Below are 21,679 nucleotides of genomic sequence, written 5' to 3' on the forward strand. Positions count from 1 at the left end.
GTAGAACTCTAGGGTTTTACAAGCCCAGTTTGAAACCAATTGCTCAAGACTTTGTTATTCCTCTTATTTCTGGAAATTGAGGGCTGTATAGGAAGTCCAGTAGTAAGGGGGAAAAAGCAAACTTGTGGCATCCTTCCAAACTGTTTCTTTCAACAAAGGTATCAAAAAATATATCACTGCTACATATCAGTGTTCTCACCTAAATGCTTGATTCCATTCTAAATAAAAACAAAATTTTTAAAGCCCCCTTATTTCTCCCTCTACTACAACTTAAAGCTGCATCATTAAGAAATTAATAGAATAGTTTCCTTCCTAATTTATATAGATTATTAGAACTGGAATGGCTTTTAGGCATCCTCAAATACAAATACCTCATTTCCAGGTGAGACAGCAGTCCTCAAGAATCATCTAGCTTGGAGAGAGGAAGCAAGATGGCGGAGGAGTAGGAAACTGAAATAGCATTAGGTCCCAAAAGTTCAGATAGATAGTTATGAAACCATTCTGAACACCTACAAACTCAATAGGAGTTTGAAGAGAAGAAGAGCAGCAATTCTAGGAACAGTGAATCGACCGCTTTGGGGAAGGTAGGACATGTGGAGAAGTGAATCCGAAGCAACAGGAAGATAAATTGCGGGGGAAAGGGCTGATTCCCGGCAAGCAGTGGAGCAGTGGAGCACAAAGTCAGAACGTTTAGAAGTCTGCTCCACTGAGGGATGTCACTCCAGGGGATAAGCAGAGGACAGTGTGGTATCAGGACCTTCAGGGTCACAGAGAGACTGGGGAGTGTCTGAGTGTGGCAGAGCTACCAGGAGTCGGAGTGGGGAAGCCGGCTACAGAGACAGAGCCGAGGTGGGGGCTTTCACCTCAGGATTACCTTAAACTGTGATCCAAGGCACAGTCAGACCACTGTTCTTTGAACAGGGACCCCCACAACCGGCAGATCCAGAGAGACCCTCCTCTATCCTCTGGGAGGAGTGGCACAGGAGCACACGACAGGAATCTGCTGGGTTTGGAGACTCCAGATGGAGCTGTGTGCCAGAGATAGAAATGCTCAGTCACAGGCTGGGTGAGCACAGAGCATGGCCAGAGGCCAGGGAGAGAGAAGGGATTGATAGCTTTTCTCTGAGGGTGCACTGAGGAGTGGGGCCCTAAACTCTCGGCTCCTCCAGGCCGGAGATTGGGAGGCCGCCATTTTCATTCCCGTCCTCCAAAGCTCTATGGAAAGTGCTCAGGGAACAAAAGCTCCCAAGAGCAAACCCAAGCAGATTACTGAGCCTGGCCCCTGGCAAGGGTGGTGCAATTCCGCCTGGGGCAAAGACATTTGAGAATCACTGCAACAGCCCCCTCCCCAGAAGATCAGCAAGAACGTCTAGCCAAGACAAAGCTCACCGATCAACGAGAACTGTGGAACTCCAGAGCTAGAGGAAAACAACACATAGAATTCATAACTTTTTTCCCCATGATCCCTTAGTCTTGCAAAGTTAAATTTTTTTAAATTTATTTTTTCTTATTCTATTTTTAACTTTTCCTCTTTCCTCCTTTAATTTTTTTTTAACTATTTTATTTTATCAATAACTTTTTAAAAAAATCTTTAAAATTTTTCATGGTTATAGTCCTATTTTATCCCTTCATTTTATTTAACCTTATTTTTTTATATACATATAGGTTTGTTTCCTTTAAAATTTTGGGATATAATTTCTTCTAATCAATATATAACCTAAATCTAGCTCCAGCCTGATCACATTATCTCCTTTTTTCCCCCCAACAAACATATCTTATCAATTCCTTTTTTAGAATTATTAATTGTCATATTTACAGTCAAATTCCATCCCTTTATTGTGTTTACCCTTATTTTTGTGTATATATATAAATTTTCTTTCTTTAAAATTATGGAAGGTTGTTTCTTCTAAGAGCCCAGAATACACCCAAAGTCAAGTGGATGACTCTGTTTTATTCACCAGTCTAATATATATTTTGTTTGTTTGTTTGTTTTGTTTTGTTTTGTTTTTGTTTTTAATTTTTTAATTTTTTCCCCCTCTCTTCTACCCCCAGTTTTGGGTCTCTTCTGATTTGGTCAGTGGTTATTTTTCTGGGATCTTTGCCACCTTTTAGTATTTTACTTTCTCACTCATACGTTCTTATCTGGATAAAATGACAAGGTGGAAAAACTCACTACCAAAAACAAAACAAAACAATAAAAAACCCAACAAAAACAAACAAACAAAAACAAACAAACAAGAGGCAGTACCAACAGCTAGGGACCTAACCAGTACAGACATTGGTAATATGTCAGAACTAGAGTTCAGAATGATGATTATTATGGTGCTAGCTGGGCTTGAAAAAGCATGGAAGATACTAGAGAATCACTTTTTGGAGAAGTAAAATCCCCTTCTGGAGAAATAAAAGAACTAAAATCCAACCAAGTTGAAATAAAAAAAAAAAGCTATTAATGAGGTGCAATCAAAAGTGGAGGCTCTTACTGCTAGGATAAATGAGGTAGAAGAGAGAATTAGTGATATAGAAGACCAAATGACAGAGAATAAAGAGCTAAGCAAAAGAAAGACAAACATCTACTGGACCATGAGGGGAGAATTTGAGCGATAAGTGATACCATAAAACAAAGAATATTAGAATAACTGGGATCCCAGAAAAAGAAGAAAGAGAGAGAGGGACAGAAGGTATATTGGAGCAAATTATAGCAGAGAATTTCATTAACATGGCAAAGGGAATAAGCATCAAAATCCAGGAGGCACTGACAATCCCCTTCAAAAATCAGTAAAAATGTGTCCACAGCCCATCATCTAATAGTAAAACTTACAAGTCTTAGTAACAAAGAGAAAATCCTGAAAGCAGCTAGGGACCAGAGGTCTGTAACATACAATGGTAGAAATATTAGATTGACAGTAGACTTATCCACAGAGACCTGGCAGGCCAGAAAGGACTGGCACCATATATTCAGAGCACTAAATGAGAAAAATATGCAGCCAAGAATACTACATCCAGCTAGACTGTCATTAAAAATAGAAGGACAAGGGTGCCTGGGTGGCTCAGTGGGTTAAAGCCTCTGCCTTTGGCTCAGATCATGATCACAGGGTCCTGGGATCGAGCCCCGCATCGGGCTCTCTGCTCAGTGGGGAGCCTGCTTCCTCCTCTCTCTGTCTCTGCCTGCCTCTCTGCCTACTTGTGATCTCTGTCTGTCAAATAAATAAATAAAAACCCTTAAAAAATAGAAGGACAGATAAAAAGCTTCCAGGACAAACAAAAATTAGAAGAATTTTCAAACACCAAACCGGCACTACAGGAAATATTGAAAGGGGTCCTCTAAGCCAAAAGAGGCCCTAAAATTAACAGACCAGAAAGGAACAGCAATATACAGTAACACTCACCTTACAGGCAATACAATGGCACTAAGAGCATATCTTTCAATAGTTACCCTGAATGGAAATGGGCTAAATGCCCCAATCAAAAGACAGAGGCTATCAGAATGGATAAAAAAACAAGACCCACCAATACGCTGTCTGGAAAAAGCTCATTTTAGACCCAAAGACACACTTCAAATATTTGAAGTGAGGGGGTGGAAAACAATTTATACCATGCTAATGGACATCACAAGAAAGCTGGAGTGGCAATCCTTACATCAGATTTTAAGCCAAAAGACTATAATAAGAGATGAAGAAGGAAACTATATCATACTTAAAGGGTCTGGCCAACAAGATCTAACAATTTTAAATATCTATGTCCCTAACATGGGAGCAGCCAATTATATAAAGCAATAAATAACAAAATCAAAGAGAGAACATTGACAATAATGCAATAATAGTAGGGGACTTTAACAACCCCCTCACTGAAATGGACAGATATCTAAGCAAAAGATAGACAAGGAAATAAAGGCTTTAAATGGCACACTGGACCAGATAGACATCACAGATATATTCAGAACATCCCATTCCAAAGCAACAGAATACACATGTTTCTCTAGTGCACATGGAACATTCTCCAGAATAGATCACATCCTGGTCACAAATCAGGTCTCAAATAGTACCAAAGGATTGGAACCATTCCTTGCATATTTTCAGAATACAAGGTTCTGAAGCTAGAACTCAATCACAAGAGGAAAGTTGGAAAGAACTCAAATACATGGAGGCTAAAGAGCATCCTACTAAAAAATGAATGGGTCAACCAATAAATTAAAGAAGAATTTAAAAAATTCATGGAAACATGAAAATAGAAATACAACTGTTCAAAATATTTGGGACACAGCAAAGGTGGTCCTAAGAGGAAAGTATATAGCAACACAAGCCTTTCTCAAGAAACAAGAAAGTTCTCAAGTACACAATCTAATCCTACACCTAAAGCAGCTGGAGAAAAAACAGCAAAGAAAGCCTAAACCCAGCAGGAGAAGAGAAATCATAAAGATCATTGCAAAAATCAATGAAACAGAAACAAAGAAACAGTAGAACAAATCTATGAAACTAGGAGCTAGTTCTTTGAAAGAATTAATAAGATTGATAAACCCCTTGTCAGACTTATCAAAAAGAAAAGAGAAAGGACCTGAATTAATAAAATCATGAAAAAAAGAGGAGTGATCACAACCAACACCAAAGAAATACAAACAATTATAAGAACATATTATGAGCAACTATACACCAGCAAATTTCACAATCTGGAAGAAATGGATGCATTCCTAGAGATATATAAACTACCAGAACTGAACCAAGAATAAATAGAAAACCTGAACAGACCCATAACCAGTAAGGAGATTGAAGCAGTCATCAAAAATCTCCCAACAAACAAGAGCCCAGGGCCAGAAAGTTTCCCAGTAGAATTCTACCAAACATTTAAAGAAGAATTAATACCTATTCTCCAGAAACTGTTCCAAAAAATAGAAATGGAAGAACTTCCAAACTCATTTTATGAGGCCAGCATTACCTTGATCCCAAAACCAGACAAAGACCCTATCAAAAAGGAGAATTACAGAACAATATCATTGATGAACATGGATGCAAAAATTCTCACCAAAATATTAGCCAAAAGGATCCAACAGTACATTCAAAGATTATCCACCACAACCAAGTGGGACTTATTCCTGGGCTGCGAGGTTGGTTCAATAACCACAAACTAATTAATGTGATACAATGCATTAATAAAAGAAAGAACAAGAATCAAGTATACTCTCAACAGATACTGAAAAAGCATTTGACAAAGTATAGCATCCTTTCTTGATAAAAACTCTTCACAGTGTAGGCATACAGGGAACATACCTCAATACCATCAAAGCCATCTATGAAAAACCCAGTGAACATCATCTCAATGAGGGAAAACTGAGAGCTTTTCCCCTAAGTTCAGGGACATGGCAGGAATATCCATCATCACCACTGCTATTAATCAACATAGTATTAGAGGTCCTAGCCTCAGCAATCAGACAACAAAAAGAAATAAAGGGCATCTAAATCAGCAAAGAAGAAGTCAAACTCTCACTCTTTGCAGATGGTATGATACTTTATGTGGAAAATCCAAAAGACTGTACTCCAAAGCAGCTAGAACTCATATAGGAATTTAGTAAAGTGTCAGGATAGAAAATCAATGCACAGAAATCAGATGCATTTCTATACACCACCAAGAAGACAGAAAGATACCTAGGTATAAACCTAACCAAAGAGGCAAAGAATTTGTACTCAGAAAACTATAAAGTACTCAGGAGAGAAACTGAGGAAGACACAAAGAAATGGAAAAACATTCCATGCTCATGGATTGGAAGAAAAATATTGTGAACATGTCTATTCTACCTAAAGCAATCTACACATTTAATGCAATCCCTGTCAAAATACCATCAATGTTTTTCAATGAAATGGAACCAAATAATCCTAAAATTTATATGGAACCAGAAAAGACACCCGAATAGCCAGAGGAATATTGAAAAAGAAAACCAAAGGTGGCGGCATCACAATTCTAGACTTCAAGCTCTATTACAAGGCTGTAATCAAACAAAAACTATGATACTATTATCAAGAACAGACACATAGATCAATGGAACAGAACAAAGAGCCCAGAAATGGACCCTCAACTCTATAGACAGCTAATTTTCGACAAAGCAGGAAAGAATGTCCAATGGAAAAAAGATAGTCTCTTCAATAAATGGTGTTGGGAAAATTGGACAGCCACATGCAGAATAATCAAAGCCAATCATTTTCTTACACCACACACAAAAATAGACTCCAAATGGATGAAAGATCACCATGTGAAATAGGAATCCATCAAAATCTTTGAGGAAAACACAGGCAATAACCTCTTCAACCTCAGCCAATGCAACTTCTTCCTAGAAACATAGCCAAAAACAAGGGAGGCAAGGGCAAAAATGAACTATTGGGGCTTCATCAAGATCAAGAGCTTTTACACAGCAAAGGAATCAGTCAGCAAAACCAAAAGTCAACTGACAGAATGGGAGAAAAGATTCACAAATGACATATCAGATAAAGGGCTAGTATCCAAAATCTAGAAAGGACTTCTCAAACTCAACACCCCAAGAACAAAGAATCCAATCAAGAAATGGGAAGAAGACATGACCAGACATTTCTGCAAAGACGACATCCAAATGGCCAACAGACACATGAAAAGGTATTCACCATCACTCGGCATCAGGGAAATACAAATCAGAACCACAATGAGATACCACCTCATGCTAGTCAGAATGGCTAAAATTAATGAGTCAGGAAATGACAGATGTTGGCAAGGATGCAGAGAAAGGAAAACCCTCCTAGACTGTTAGTGGGAATGCAAGTTGGTGTAGCCACTCTGGCACTCTGGAAAACAGCACGGAGGTTCCTCAAAAAGTTGAAAATAGAGCTACCCTGTGACCCAGCAATCACACTACTGGGTATTTACCCTAAACAAATGTAGTGATCCGAAGGGGCACATGTACCAGAATGTTTATAGTAGCAATGTCCACAATAGCTAAACTGTGGAAAGAGCCTAGGTGCCCATCAACAGATGAATGGAAAGATAAGATGTAGTATATATATGCAATCGGATTCTATGCAGCTATCAAAAGAAATGAAACCTTGCCATTTGCAGTGATGTGGAACTAGAGGGTATTATGCTGAGTGAAGTAAGTCAATCAGAGAAAGACAGTTATATAATATCTCTGGTATGAGGAATTTGAGAGGTAGGTGGTGGTTGTGGGGAGTAAGGAAGGAAAAAAATTGAAACAAGATGGGATCAGGAGGAAGACAAACCATAAGAATCTCTTAATCTCACAAAACAAACTGAGGGTTGCAGGGGTGGTGGGGGTTGGCATAGGGTGGTTGGGTTATGGACATTGGAGAGGGTATGTGCTATGGTGAGTGCTGTGAAATTGTAAGCCTGATGATTCACAGATCTGTACCCCTGGGGCAAATAATACATCATATGTTAATAAAAATAATTTAAAAAAAGAATCATCTAGTTTTTGAGTAGAAACTAAGCAAGAATAAAACCTGGTCTTCTGTAGCACAGCTGCATTCTCTCTTCACTATGTGCCTGAAATGACATGCTCTGTTTTTATACATTATGGAGAGATTTATAAATAGAACAACAGGTCAATACCACATCCCTTATAAAAAGGGATGGCTTAGGGAAAGGATCCCACTAAAAGGACATGCTCAGGGGTCCTCCTGTATCAAAAGGCTAGTCTTCTAGACAGTCTGTTAAAATGAGGAGGCCACAAACCCCCTCAAACATTACTTTCATCACTATCGCATTTAAATTCTCATAAGAATTTGGCATCCTTTAAAGGAAAATTTTTGCCACGAAAGAGAGTAGTACAGAAAACTTGTAATAGGAATTGTACTTAAAAAGGGGAATATCATGTAATTTTCTTTTTGTTGCACCAATGAAAGCAATATTCACACGACGGAATTAACAGCATGCCAGCTGATAAGCTCTCCAATAGTTTCCAATAAAATCTTTGTGCTGTGGAAGAGAGCTTCAAGCAGGTTAAAATAGCAAGGAGATCTGAATATAAGTGTTTAAGTGCAATTTTGAAGATTATATACTTTCTGGTTTCCAGAGTCTCATTATGTAGGAAAAGAAATATGAGTGTGCTTTCCATCCATGGAAATTCACTATGAAATTATATTGGGAAGAAAGTCAGTTTGTTTAAAAAGAAACAGTGAGATCCAGATAATTATTTAATGTTATAAAACCCATATTTAAATATCCAAATAATCTGTAGAAAAGCTAAAATAAAAAACTTCAAATGAAGTGTAAGTTGTGAAGATGTGTCTTCTTGATATTTTATTTTGCCACAAGCCTCTCTTGGGTGTGAAGGAAAGCCTCAGACTATGAGGGCGGTGGAAAGATGCAATTATATCCAGATTTGTGGAGTACATACTCGCACTTAGTCTTTTTCTGTGTCATTAGCCAAGACTCTGTGAAGTAAAAATACGTTTTTGTTCATGTACACTTAAGTAATTTTAATGTTTTTAAGTTCATTCATTTGGAATACTATTTTTATTTTATCCTATTTTTTATTCATTTATTCCCTAGTAATTAAAAAAACAACACCATAGAATATACTAGTGATATGAAGAATGTAACAATATTGGAGAATATGGAGTAAACCAAATATACCCTCTGGGCCTTGCTTTCCGTCCAACCCCACCCCTGTCCTCAAACCTCTTCATTTTTACTTCAGGCTCAGAAGAAAATCTCTGTAATGGCTTTATTTTTTTCTTCCAATGGTTGAATTTTGAAATGGAAGGGAAAATGGAGAAATATTAAAACAGACTATTAGAAGTCTAGATTCAGGGGTGCCTGGCTGGCTCAGTAATTGAGCGTCTGCTTTGGCTCAGGTCGTGATCCCTGGGTCCTGGGATAGAGCCCTGCATTGGGCTCCCTGCTCAGCGGGAGGCCTGCTTCTCCCTCTCCCACTCCCTCTGCTTGTGTTCCCTATCTCCTGTCTCTCTCTATCAAATATAAAATAAAATAAAATAAAATAAAATACAAGAAGTCTAGATTCACATAGATTCTTAGTATTCCCACTAGAACTATTGCCCTGCCATTGGAAATACAGAATCATAAAATGACTTTGGAAAGTCTATATTGTATAGTTTACTATATTGTATAGTTTACTGAAGTCAACTTAGCTATACCCTATAAAACTTTCGGGATTAGAAACGAGATAAGAATTCTTGCAGTCACCACTTGTATTCAACTTTATACTATTTTTCTAGCCATAGCTAGAAATATAAGGTTTTAAAAAGGAATTATGATTGGAAAATAATAAATAAAATTGTCATTATTAGTGAATGATACGTTTCTTCATGTAGAAAATCCTGAGTCTATAGATACGGTTAATATAATAAAAACAGTTTTATTTCTAACCAACAAGGACTACAATATTTTAAAAATTAAAAATCATTTAAATGCCTTTTATAAATAGCATCAGAAAGTATCAAGTACTCAGACAAATCCTCAAGAAAGAAAACTAGAAAGCATTATGGAGACAATCATAGACTTACATTAATGGGGGGATGTTCACTGATGAAAAGAGTCAATATTCTAAAGGTATCAATTTCCCAAAATGAATCTATAGACTCATTTCATTTCCACTCAAAATCTCAGCATTTTTTTTTTTGGTCCGGTGGAAATGAAAAAGCTGTTTCTAGAATTTACATGGTGAATCAGAGGGCCCAAAATAGTTGAGACAATCTTCAAGAAGCACAAAGTTGAGAGATACAAACTCCTGAACATCAAGCCTTAATATGAAGTTAGAACAATTACGACATTGACATTGTACAAAGTATAAATGAAAACCCAGGGTAAATAAACAGAAAACCCAGAGAGAGAGAGAGTCACATATGGATACTATGTGACATAGTCAGCATTGCAGAGCAGTGAGGAAAGAACAGTTCTTTGAATGAATGGTGCTGGATATGTTCAATATCTGTGTGTAGTGGGGAGGGGGCGGCAACTTGACAAGCTCTCTCCTCTCACCCTACAAAGCACACAAAGCAATTCCTGGTGGACTGTAATTATACATGTAGAAGACTAAGAAAGATGGCATTTGCTAGATACAAAAGTATCTTTTTCACTTTAGAACAATGAAAGATTTCTTAAACACAGTTGCAAAAATCACTAGCCATAAAAGGTAAGATTGATGAGCTAAAATACATTTAAACTAGAATCACCTTATCTAAACATTTTTTTAATGGACTGAACAGGTAAGCCATTGTCTGTGTTTTAAAAAATTAAGATCTCTGAATGTTTTTATTCCATAAACATTCTTTTGTTTATATTTTTAGATAAGATCATCCCTTACATTTATTTGCAAATGTTAATTATGCTAATTTTTAAATGGTTTCTATATTTTCGTGGATTCATTGTTCTGTTTGCAGTTTCTTCCTTTCACTGTATTTGGGTTTTGCAAACGTTATGATTATTGCTTGTTCATTTCACACGGGCATTTAAATTTCCTGATTTCCCATTTGTGAATGAAGGTTCTCCTTAGGGCATCTTCCTTTCCCGTTATCCTAAAAGAGGGTTAGTTTGTGCCTCTGGGGTAGGAAGTGAAGGCGGTGTGTCTTTTCAGTTTGTGAGTTCCTCCTGCTCTTGGTAAATGCCTCTGCAACCCCAATTTCCTGCATTAGGAATGCTTTAGTCCAGCAGTATATGCTACTCTTACTTCTCAGCTATTGTTCAGCATAAGCAGAAGTGGAAGTAGGTGCTGACCCACCATGTTGCTACATGTGTCTTCCCCATTTCTCCTGGTAATCACCACCAAGCCCTAGCCACTCTTTGGATCCATTTACTCTTCATTTGGAGCACCCTTAAAATTTCAGAGAATTCCCCTTTCCATGTTTCAGCCTATGCTTTCTCCAGTCCTCACAGCTGGTCTCAGGGCATGTTACCTGGCACTCAGAAGGGCCCTGTACTTGGTTTAATATTGCCATCTTGAAATTCTTAATGATTTTTAAATAATGGTGCTAGATTTTCATTTTGCTGGGACTCTCTAATGTGGCTTTCACTACATATAGCGGGGCCTCCCTAATATATAGCTGGGCTAACATATAGCGGGGCCTCCCTAATATGGCTTTCACTACGAACTTGATTCCTTAATTTCTTTTAGGATTCCTCAAACATCTTATTCTGCTATAGTAATTTTTTCCTATATCCAATGAAATTATGTTTTTTATTTTGTAAGTTTCATGGAGGTATAAATTTCACTTATTTTAAGAGTACAGTACAATGATTATCACTAGGTTTACAGAATTATGCAAGCAACCATCACAACAGTCAAGTTCCAAACTATTTCCAGCACTCCAAACAGATTTTACGTGCCCATTTCTACTTCCTGTTTTCATCACCAGCTCTGCGCTTTTTATATTTTCAAGCAATTTTTTAAAATGTATAAATTCTTAGGGGGGCTTAGATGTGTTTGTGTGTGTGTGTGTGCACTTATGTGTCTGGATGCTGAATTTCTCTTGAAGGAAGTTGAATCTTGAAGGAAATTCTCGTCTCTAAAAGAGGAGTGTGTGAAACTATCAGTCTGAGCAGCCAGTCACCTTTCTTCTCTTTTTCTCTCTAATAGGTAGGTAGTAAGAGGTCATTTTGTGTGAACTCAAGTCTGGTGACAAGATAGTGAATAGGATCCATTTAGAGTTGGGAACTTCTACCTAAACAAAACCTGTTTGTTTTTGTTTCCTTTCAGGATTAAAAAAATTATTTGAAAATAATATAACCATACTACTTAAAATCATAAACTGGTTCATTGGTAAACTCAATAAAACAATAATATATTATACCAAGCAGACTTTTATTCATTCTTCTTTTGGTTTTAATTTGTACAAAATTTTTACTTTTTCTGATTGTAAAACTCCTAAACAGTTATACTTATAGATGTGCACAATATAGAATGAATGATATAAGGAGAAAAACAAAGTTTTTAATTATTCTAATGCTGTATCACATTTTCCATTATTTGTCTTTGCATATAGGTATTTATCTCCTGGATTTTTCTATTTGTTTCTATGTGGATTCATAACTCATATACAATTTTCTCCTTGTTGTTTCCTATGTATGGGATCATTTATACATATTCATAAATAATCTTGAAAACATAAATTATTTGTGTCAGTGGCAGCTAACCTTGGAGAAAGAAAGAATCTAGGAGCAAAGTGTTAAATACTGTTCTGAATGTGAGAGTCATTAGTATCTATTTGTGATTAAAATCTTTCTAGATGGTTCTGTAGCAAGGAGACTGACTTAAGGTGATAAAAAAATCTTATGTAGGCCACCCCCTTACAGAACTTTACTAATGAAGCAGGTTAGAGAAGGCAGAAGAACCTTTTAACTAATTTACTTAGGCAACCTCCACTTTTTAAATATGATTGCTTTCTATATATTTCTCTCTCTCTCTCTCTCTCTCTTTTTTAAATATAATTCTGTTTATTTGAAATGTCCATAAAAGGCAAATCCATAGAGGCAGAAAGTAGATGAGTGGCTTCCAAGGGCAGGAGGATGGGAAGTGACTGGTAATAGGTAAAAAGGTTCTTTGGGGGGATTGATGAAAATGTTCTAGAATTAGATGGTTGCACATTATAAATAAACTTTTTAAAAATCACTGAGTTGTACATTTTTAAAAGGTGGATTTTGTAGAATATGAATTATATATATTTCTTAACATATTTACATTGTAGTTTTTTTTGCATTTTTCTGCTTCCAAGAAATTTTTATTCCATAAAGGTGAGATCTACACTCAGTGCAATTCCTAACACATAATAGGTGTTCAATAAAAGTTTACTAGTAAAAGATTAGGAAAAGATGAAAACAAAGTACTGTTTTTGTTCTTACTCCCTATTTTGGCCACTGAATAAACCTGCTAATCTCCCCAAATGCAGAAAGCAGAAAGATATATAATTTAATTAGATAAGTCCTATAAAGACATATAACATCACTTGGCAAGGTGACTGGCACATAATAAGTACTCTGTAAATAAGGATATTAGTCTTAATAAAAATAATCTGTCTCCATGTAGTTAGAAGCCTGAGTTCCCAGCTCTGGAGACCAAGAACAAGTAATAGCTACAAATGGGTAGCAGTTGGAGTGCCCGCACCCAGGGATGGGGACAGGCACAGGCCTTCTCTAGTCTAGTTTGTCCAATTGGAAGCTTGTTCGGAGTACCCCTCGGGCCACCCTTCTTTTCATCTGCAGATATGCTATTGAACATTGTAGTTCAGTCCTGTCAGCCTAAATTACATTAGGAGGATTAGGAGGTGCTCTGCAAGGAGAAAACAGGATTTGGCAATTTGATTTCAGGAAGACTTGGAAGGTCAGAGATGGAAGGCCAAGGTGGAATGAAAAAGGCTTTGAGTTTCTGCAGTGAGAACCACTCATCGGGCAAGAATGGCAGTTCCTGAAGTGTAGGAGCAATATTTTCTGTAAGAATCTTCAACATGATAGAATTTTTTCTGTTTCCTGAGGTGGGAGATACACTGACATGTCTACAAGGAACATTTTTGGGTTAATTTTGTTGTTGTCATAGGATTGCTCATTGAAATAGACTTTTGGCTCATCACAACAATTCTCTTTATTTAGTAATACTAAGAAGTTATTTTTAATTTCCCCTTAGTGTTTTTCATTACATTTTTGTTAAATTTTATCCAAAACTGCTTTTAAAAACAGTGCTTCATTTTTTATGCTTCAAATAAAATCTGTTTCCTTCTTATGAGCAATTGGCAATTATACACGAAGTTAATGAGATACTTATATGTGGAGGGGGGTTTCTAGAATATATTTTTTACACATAGTCACTTGTTTCTTTTACAACTAGTCTGCATGTCATGTTTTGTTGGTTGTTTGAGGATGAAAGGTTTTTTTTTTTTTTAAACCAAATATTGTTCTAAATAAAGAACTGAAAGAAAACCCTGTATTCTTGTTCACTCAGTGGCTAGTATCAGGTGTTTGTTGTCTGACCCTGGATGAGTTACCCAACATTCCGAGCTGTAATTTCCTATAAATCTATACAATGAAAATAATAGTATTCTGGGTTTTTTTTTCCTTTCTTCCTTTCCTCAAAGAATCTATTTATTTATTTGAGAGAGAGAGAGAGAGCATGAGAGAGGAGAGGTCAGTGGGAGAAGCAGACTCCCCGCTGAGTGGGGAGCCCTGTGTGGGACTTGATACAGGGACTCCAGGATCATGACCTGAGCCAAAGGCAGTTGCCCAACCAACTGAGCTACCCAGGTGCCCAATAGTATTCTGTTTACAGAGTTCTTGTGAGGATTAAAGGAGAAAATGAATGTAAGCAGTAAGCGTTGGACTGGGTGCGTAGTAAATGCTCAATAAATAGTTTACAAAAACTATTTGAGTGTGTGAATGTGAGAAGCAGTCCAGCAGACACTGTTTTCCTAGCAGATTATGTTTATAGGACCGTGCGGGAAGATTGCAAACATCTGTGCCTTAGTTGCCATTCTCCTGATTTATTTAACCATGTGGATTTTGTCAACTATTTTCAGTTAACCAGACACAGGCAATGCCATAGACACTGCACAGATGGTTTCTTCAATCCATCAGCGATGCCTGGGTGTGGCAATGCTGGCACTGGGCACATTAAAAGTTAGAGGCAAGGAAATTTGAGATTTTGAATCTTGAGACTTCTGGAGTGTTTTTAAACTCTGGTATGCTTCACCTCCAATCCTGGAAAAGTTGATCTTTCTAAATATATATATTTTTACAGAGTCAGCACCATCATGGCTGCCTGACTCATTAGGGAATGTTCTGAGTCTGTGATAGGAAGGCAGCAAGTGAGAAAGGTTGAGAGAGTTAAAAAACACAATTTAATGTCTGCTTCACTGCTTGTTTTTATTACTAAGCTATAAAGACAATGTAGAAGTGGGGCATCTGGGTGGCTTAGTTGGTTAAGCCTCTGCCTTCAGCTCAGGCCTGCTTCTCCCTCTGTCTCCACCAGCTTGTGTGCTCTCTCTCACTCTCTCTCTCTCTCTTAAACGGATAATAAATAAAATCTTAAAAAAAAAAAAAAGAAAAAAAATGTAGAGGTAAGAGCAGAAGTGTTTTGACAGTCTACTACAAAATGTTATGTTCCCATTGTGGACAAATCAGAAAACACAGAGAATAGGAAAAAAATTTTTCATAATCCTTCCACTCAAGGATAACTACCCTTGACATTTTGATTACATTCTTCATTATGATTATTTATGTGCATACATACACGCATATGTGCACATATATACATGCACACATATACGTGTATTTTACAAAAAATGGAATCACACTGGAAAGTATTTTGTCACCCACTTTTCCCACTATGTAAGGTAGTCCTAAAACTCTTTCACATAATTTTAATGTTATTCTTCATGATTCTTTTAAATAGATGTAGATAATCCACCACAAAAATGATATGGTACTTCCTTAATCTCCTACATTTTGAGAGTTACTTTTCAATTTTACTGCTATTGTTAAACAATGAGTATTAAAAGTTTTTAGCTAAAAGAGACAATTTTGGAAGGAATTGAGTGAGTCGCATAGGAAACTTTCTATTCTATCAAGGTTATCTCATAAAATGATTGTATTTGAAATCACTTACCAGCATTAGAGAACAACATAAGGGAATATAAAGAAGTTTCCAAGACAAAATGCATAAAAAAACAGGAGCTACAAGCTCCACAGAATAGAGAGAGTATATAATATGGATGCATGCTGAGTTTCTCTGTACAGGCAATTCTCACTTTGCATAGGAGTACAGGACTGTGAAAACAGCCATTCAGACTGAAACCGTGCAAAGTAATACAGTGAATGAGAAAATATAAGATTGTTCGATGACCTTTAAAAATTTCTGTCAAATGTTGAAAATTCTCTTTCAGTGATAAAAGTGTGGTACAGTGAAATGAAAATGAATAGCAAAACTAATGCCTATTTAGTACATCATAATGTAAAATAGTACAAATATTGAGAATTCAGTGTTTTTATTTCTGTGTAAAAAACTTCTCAAAAGTTGTTTGAACATTAATTGCCATATTCACATAAATAACTTATGATGTACTCAATGCATCTCTTCTGTGCCTTGGCAAATTTTGATCAGCTTCAGACATTTAATCCTTGGCTTTTTCAATGTCATGTAGTATCTCTGAGAATGCCTTTGACTTGACATCTTTTGCCCAAATCAGGCATTTCCTCCGGGACTCTTGCCTTCTCTTTGTCACAACCATTTTCCTCATTTATGTCCACAAGCTGGCCTTCCCAAACCCCTGTACCTGCACATCTAGAGTGTGTCCCACAGTAGTAGGAGCAAGATTACCACTGTCAGCCTTTTCTCCTATAACTCCATGAAGGTTATACTTCAATCTCATTTTCAGCATTATCACTTTTCATTTCTTTGCTGTACTTTCATCTTCATTAACCAATTCCTTCTCTTATTATCCATTTTTGTAGAATTTCATGGGGATTTACCACTGGGAAACAAAGAGGCAAAACTACCTGCTTTGCTGCCTGTATGTGGTTGAGTCTCATGGGCCGTGACTCATCACTGACCAACTTTGAAAGAGATGACATGATTGGCCACTGATGAGGATAGGCCTCTGTTATTCATGTAGTGATTTAGGATGCAAAGACAAGCAGCAAAATTTTTACTTTATACAATTACTCACAGTTAATATACTGTGGTAATAGAAATGTGGACCAGGTTGTTAGTAATTTAACTAAACCATGGTAACTAAATGTGCATATTGGGACTGTGCAAAGTGAGGACTGCCGATACATATTTACAAATAATGAGTGAGGGGGATGGCTTTCCAAACTGGTTTCATAGGCTGTAAATGGCAGTACCTCTCCCTAGTCCAAGCTATCTGGGAGGCGACGTTGGTTCTATGGAATCTGAAGGATATGTTGCACTTAGGTCACTAACCGCAGCATCCCACATTAATTCTTCCTCCTCTGATGTCACAGCACAGCAAAACTCAGTGAGGATTTCAGTCCAACATGGGGATCATTGTTTCCTATGATTCTCATACTCTGACAGTGCCCCCCCACACACACCTCATGGATAGTGACCAAAAAAAAAAAAGGCTCAAGTCCTATAGGGCCAAGTCTCTATGATAGTTCCAATAGGATACATCTTTGAAGTCAAGGTCAGGTCAATGGTGTTAAACATGGGGGGGGTGGGAGTGGAGGGACAAGGAACCAAGAAAGTTGAGGAATTTACAGCCAAGTCTGTAAACAAAGAAGACTGATGGTAGTTGAAGACAAACAGAAGATTCACTGGAAAGAGGATGAAATGGTCTTATGAAGTAAGGGTTGGGGACCCTGCAGAGATTCCCCACAGAGTCTTGCTATGTTGTTCCGATTATCTTCGCACCACAGTGTCTGTCACGTAAAAAGGCCTTACAGATGTTGTTAAATGAAGCAGGAATTATTGTTGGAATTCGACCACAGAGACAAGCATTTTTTAAATGTCAATTTGGGAGAAATAATACTCTAATAAAACCTAGATTACATTGGACTAAACCACACAGAGCACAGAAATAAAATGGACCAAAGATGAAAGTTAAGCACAAGGCTATTCGGTGAGAAATTCATTTTTTTTTTCCTCTCTGTTTGATGATTTGGTCTCCTCTGCACTGTTCCCCAGGTAGTCAGAGTGATCTTTTGGAAATGTAATTCATATTATATAGTTTCTTGCTTAGCACTTTCCAGCGGCATCCCTCATACAAAGAATAAAATCTGAAGTGTTTATCATGGCTCACAAAGTCTCTGTAATTTGATCCCTAACAAATTCTCTCATCCTACCTCTTACCTCTCTCCTCTACCACTTCCCCCTATGCTCCCATATTCTTTTGTTATATTAGCCTTTTTTTTTTTTTTCCCTATGCCACAAACAGGGAAGTTCATTGTGATCTTAGGATCTTTGCTCTTGCAGTTACCTCTGCTCGGCAAGTTCTACCTGTAGATTCTCACATGGAAAACTTTTTAAAAAATATTTTATTTATTTATTAGAGACAGAAAAAGAGAGAGCATGAGCTGGGGGAGAAGCAGTACATGGAAAAATTTTAACATGATTTTTGAAGGAAAGGATGTGTGATAAAAACACTCCCTATAAGAAAAATGATGGAAGGTGAATCATGTGCATGGGTCAGGATAAATTGGTTATGCTGCAGTAACAAATAGTCCCCCAAATCTCACTGGTTTCAAACAACAAAAGTATATTCTTTTGCTCATGGTAACATGGCCAGTGTGGATTGGCAACAAGGTTCTACTCACTGGCGAGATGCTAATATTTTATGATACCACCAACTCACCATGAGGTTTCAGGGTTTGCCATGTCAGAAGAAGATGAGACAGAGAGGAGAGCTTTGTCAGTTAAATGGTTTATCCCTGAAGTGACACAAATCATTGCTCAGGTTGTTTGACTGTAAGTTTGGATCTATTTCCTATCTGCATTTCCAAATTTTTATTAGGCCTGTTGACAGGGACTAAATTTTCTTGTTGGAATTTTCAAGGTAATTTGAAGTACTTCTAACAATTTAGATTCCTGGGTCCCACCTTGCAAGACAGGACTGAGTTGGTGTGGGGTGGGAAATGGTCAACACCTTATCTGCATGGCTTCTAGTAACTAAGCTGCAGGGGATGTGGACACCACACTTGGAGAAACACCTCTAGAGATTAGAACAATGGTTGGTCTGTTGTAAGTGCTGAATAAATATTTTTTGACTGACTGTATAATTAGGGTTCTTTTATAAATAAAGATTTAAAGGAATGAATCAGTGATTTAAATAAAAAGAATCTGCGTATACCAAGTTACAGTAGGAGAAAGAGAAAGGCCTGGAATTCTTTTCATCTCCCCTCAAATAACTTCCAGATTCAGGAGGAGGTAATGCTAGGACTTTCTTTCACTTTGGGCATGTTACTAGGTTGATCCACATCGCATCCCAGGTATGTCATATATCTTGTTCAGAAAAAGGGCACCAGTCTACTGATATTTTTTAAAAAAAGAGTGGATGAGTTCTTTGACTCATTTCCTTTGAAATGAACCGTGGAGAAAGCAAATCCAATCTTATGTAATTAGAAGTTACTTTAATTACGTGAAGTACAGCCTACATTTCTTTGACAATGATAGATAATAACCTCCTTTTTATATTGTATTAAAAAATCTAATGGCCAATAACTACAACCTTAACTAACTGGCAACTGAACTCTCTTGTGACTTATTTCTGTGTCATTTTCACACTCTGATCACAGAATAGCAATTCTAGGACTAAAGATCATAATGATGTCATAAAAAGAAAACCATAAATGTATACTTTTAAAGTGAAGCTAAATGTTCCATTATGATAGATTACCCATCCCCTTGAAAAGCTCAATTGTTTAAAAACCAGATCTGCTACATTTTCAATACTCAGACTTTCCTCTGAAAAGAAGTTTCAGGCTGGAGGATTCCATGGGTGTGTATTCATATGCATTATGTTTTGGTACTTAAAATCTGAAAGCTTCTAAAGTATTAAAACTTTCATGTTAATCATGGTAGGAAAAAAAGACAACAAGCTGGTGCTTAAAATATCCATTAATTGTTTTAAACATTAATTTGCAGGTGGATTCTATTTTTACAATTGCTGTGACATCTTACTTTAATAATGTCACTATTTCCTCCTTCTCTGGGGAAGTTACTCATAATGTTAGACTATACTTAAAGATTGTGGATGAATATGGGTACTCACACCTTGGAGCATGGGCTAAATGTAAGATAACAAAAGAATATTTGTTCAGTTACTACAAATAACAGTGTGTGAAATATATAGATTCTGACTAGTGAACCTCTGTTTCTTGGCTGGGAAATGAATGGATCATAATAGGTAATTTTACTTTTGCCTGAATATCGATCAAGTTTTGCTAATACTTTTTTTTTTTAAGATTTTTTGTTTGTTTGTTTTGTTTGACAGAGAGAGAGAAGGAGAGAGCACGAGCAGAGGGTGCAGGAGAGGGAGAAACAGCTCCCACCTGGAGTGGGAAGCCCAGTGTGGGGCTCCATCCCAGGACCCTGGGATCATGACCTGAGCTGAAAACAGACCCTTAACTGATTGAGCCACTCAGGCATCCCTGTTGATATTTCTCTAATAAATGGTAACAAACTAAAAGAACTCTAAGAAATACAAGAAAATCACAGGTACTCAGACACTTGCTTTTTTCTGTTACTGCATGAAAGTTGTGCTTTTCCTGGGTCACATCTGAGAAGGCAACATGTACAGCAGAGGCAAAGTCTTCTCTCCTACAAATGTCTCGGTAGTGTCGTAATGTAACGGCTTTGTGTATTTAAAATATACCATGAACAAGGGTAGTCCTCCACATCCATGGCAAGGAGAGTGTGATGTGTTGGTTCACAGGCCTCATATCTTCATAAAGAACAGCATGGGATTAAAACTGGAAGCTAAAAATTCCGAGCTGTCTATATTGCTTAGGACATTAGTGGGACACATATACACACATATATATTTCTAAAATTCAGGTGTAGAGTTGAGCTAATCACATCCCTTCCCTATCTCATAATAATTACTATTTCTAGAGGAAGTCCTTCCATTTCCTTTTTTTTTCTTTTTTTTTTTTTTAAGATTTTATTTATTTATTTGTCAGACAGAGATCACAAGTAGGCAGAGAGGCAGGCAGAGAGAGACTGAGAGGAGGAAGCAGGCTCCCTGCTGAGCAGAGAGCCCATTGTGGGACTCGATCCCAGGACCCTGAGATCATGACCTGAGCCGAAGGCAGCGGCTTAACCCACTGAGCCACCCAGGCGCCCCCCATTTCCTTTTCTTGTCTCCATTTTTCGATGCCTATTTCTTTCTTTCCTCCAGAAAATTACCTAATGTGTTGTTATGCATATTTGTTTGTGCTATGGTCAAATGTGTGTTGTTTTATGTCCTTGTTTTTTTAATTTTCATAAGTGGGCCTCAGTTATAAATCTCAATCTGCTTTTCTCTGTTTCACTCCAGTTCTATATATGTTGCTGGCTGTTTTTAACTCCTCCAGGCTGCTCACTGTTGTATCATTTATTAGGATCTGTGTAATATTCATACTCGCTTTTCAAAAGCACAATTTGGGTTGTCTTTATTAATGTGTTCATTCTCTATTTCTATCTTTCTAATAATCAAAATGGTTTGTAAATGAAGATCTTAATGTACCAGAAAGAGGGAAAACTACAGCCTTTACTAACATTTCCCAGTGAAGTTCTGTAATGGCACCGGAACATCACAGCTCTCTGACCAAAGAGAGGACTTCCATTATTAGATGAAGACATAAAATACAGGAAATACCCTCTATTACTCTTCCAGTCTCCCCATGCTTTAATCTAAACCTAGCCCAACTGATGTTATAAAGCTATCCTTTAGAGCATCCATTTTCACTGAAACATAGAAGGTGCTTGTGCAGATGTAGGATCTGGGATGCATGAAGAAATATACTACTTGAAAATAGCATAAAGCCAGAAGGTGCTGGAAGCAGACCTGCTTATAACATTGGCTTGCTCAGTCACCATGCGTGGTCATTAAGTGACTCTAGTTTTTTACTCTTCATAGATCTTAGCCAATAACTCAGAATATCTTGAGTTTCTTAAGGAAAAGTGATCATTACTATTAAGTAGGACCATTTCCCATAGTCTTTTTAAGATCTTTGCATCCTAATGAGGAATGTGGGCCAGGCTGAT

The 21,679-nt window shown here is 37.2% G+C and overlaps 1 long non-coding RNA gene across 1 annotated transcript; it reads right to left on the reverse strand.

Moving 5' to 3' along the window:
* Nucleotides 1-1,876: 1,876 nt before the first annotated feature.
* Nucleotides 1,877-20,468, reverse strand: LOC116586101. The gene is made up of 3 exons (XR_004283893.1): nt 20,456-20,468; nt 4,057-4,061; nt 1,877-1,962 (listed from the first exon to the last, which is right to left on the reverse strand). It is a non-coding gene; the product is annotated as an uncharacterized LOC116586101 (long non-coding RNA).
* Between the last annotated feature and the right edge of the window lie 1,211 nt (nt 20,469-21,679).

Source organism: Mustela erminea, chromosome 3 (assembly GCF_009829155.1).
Source record: "Mustela erminea isolate mMusErm1 chromosome 3, mMusErm1.Pri, whole genome shotgun sequence".
Classification (NCBI taxonomy): domain Eukaryota; kingdom Metazoa; phylum Chordata; class Mammalia; order Carnivora; family Mustelidae; genus Mustela; species Mustela erminea.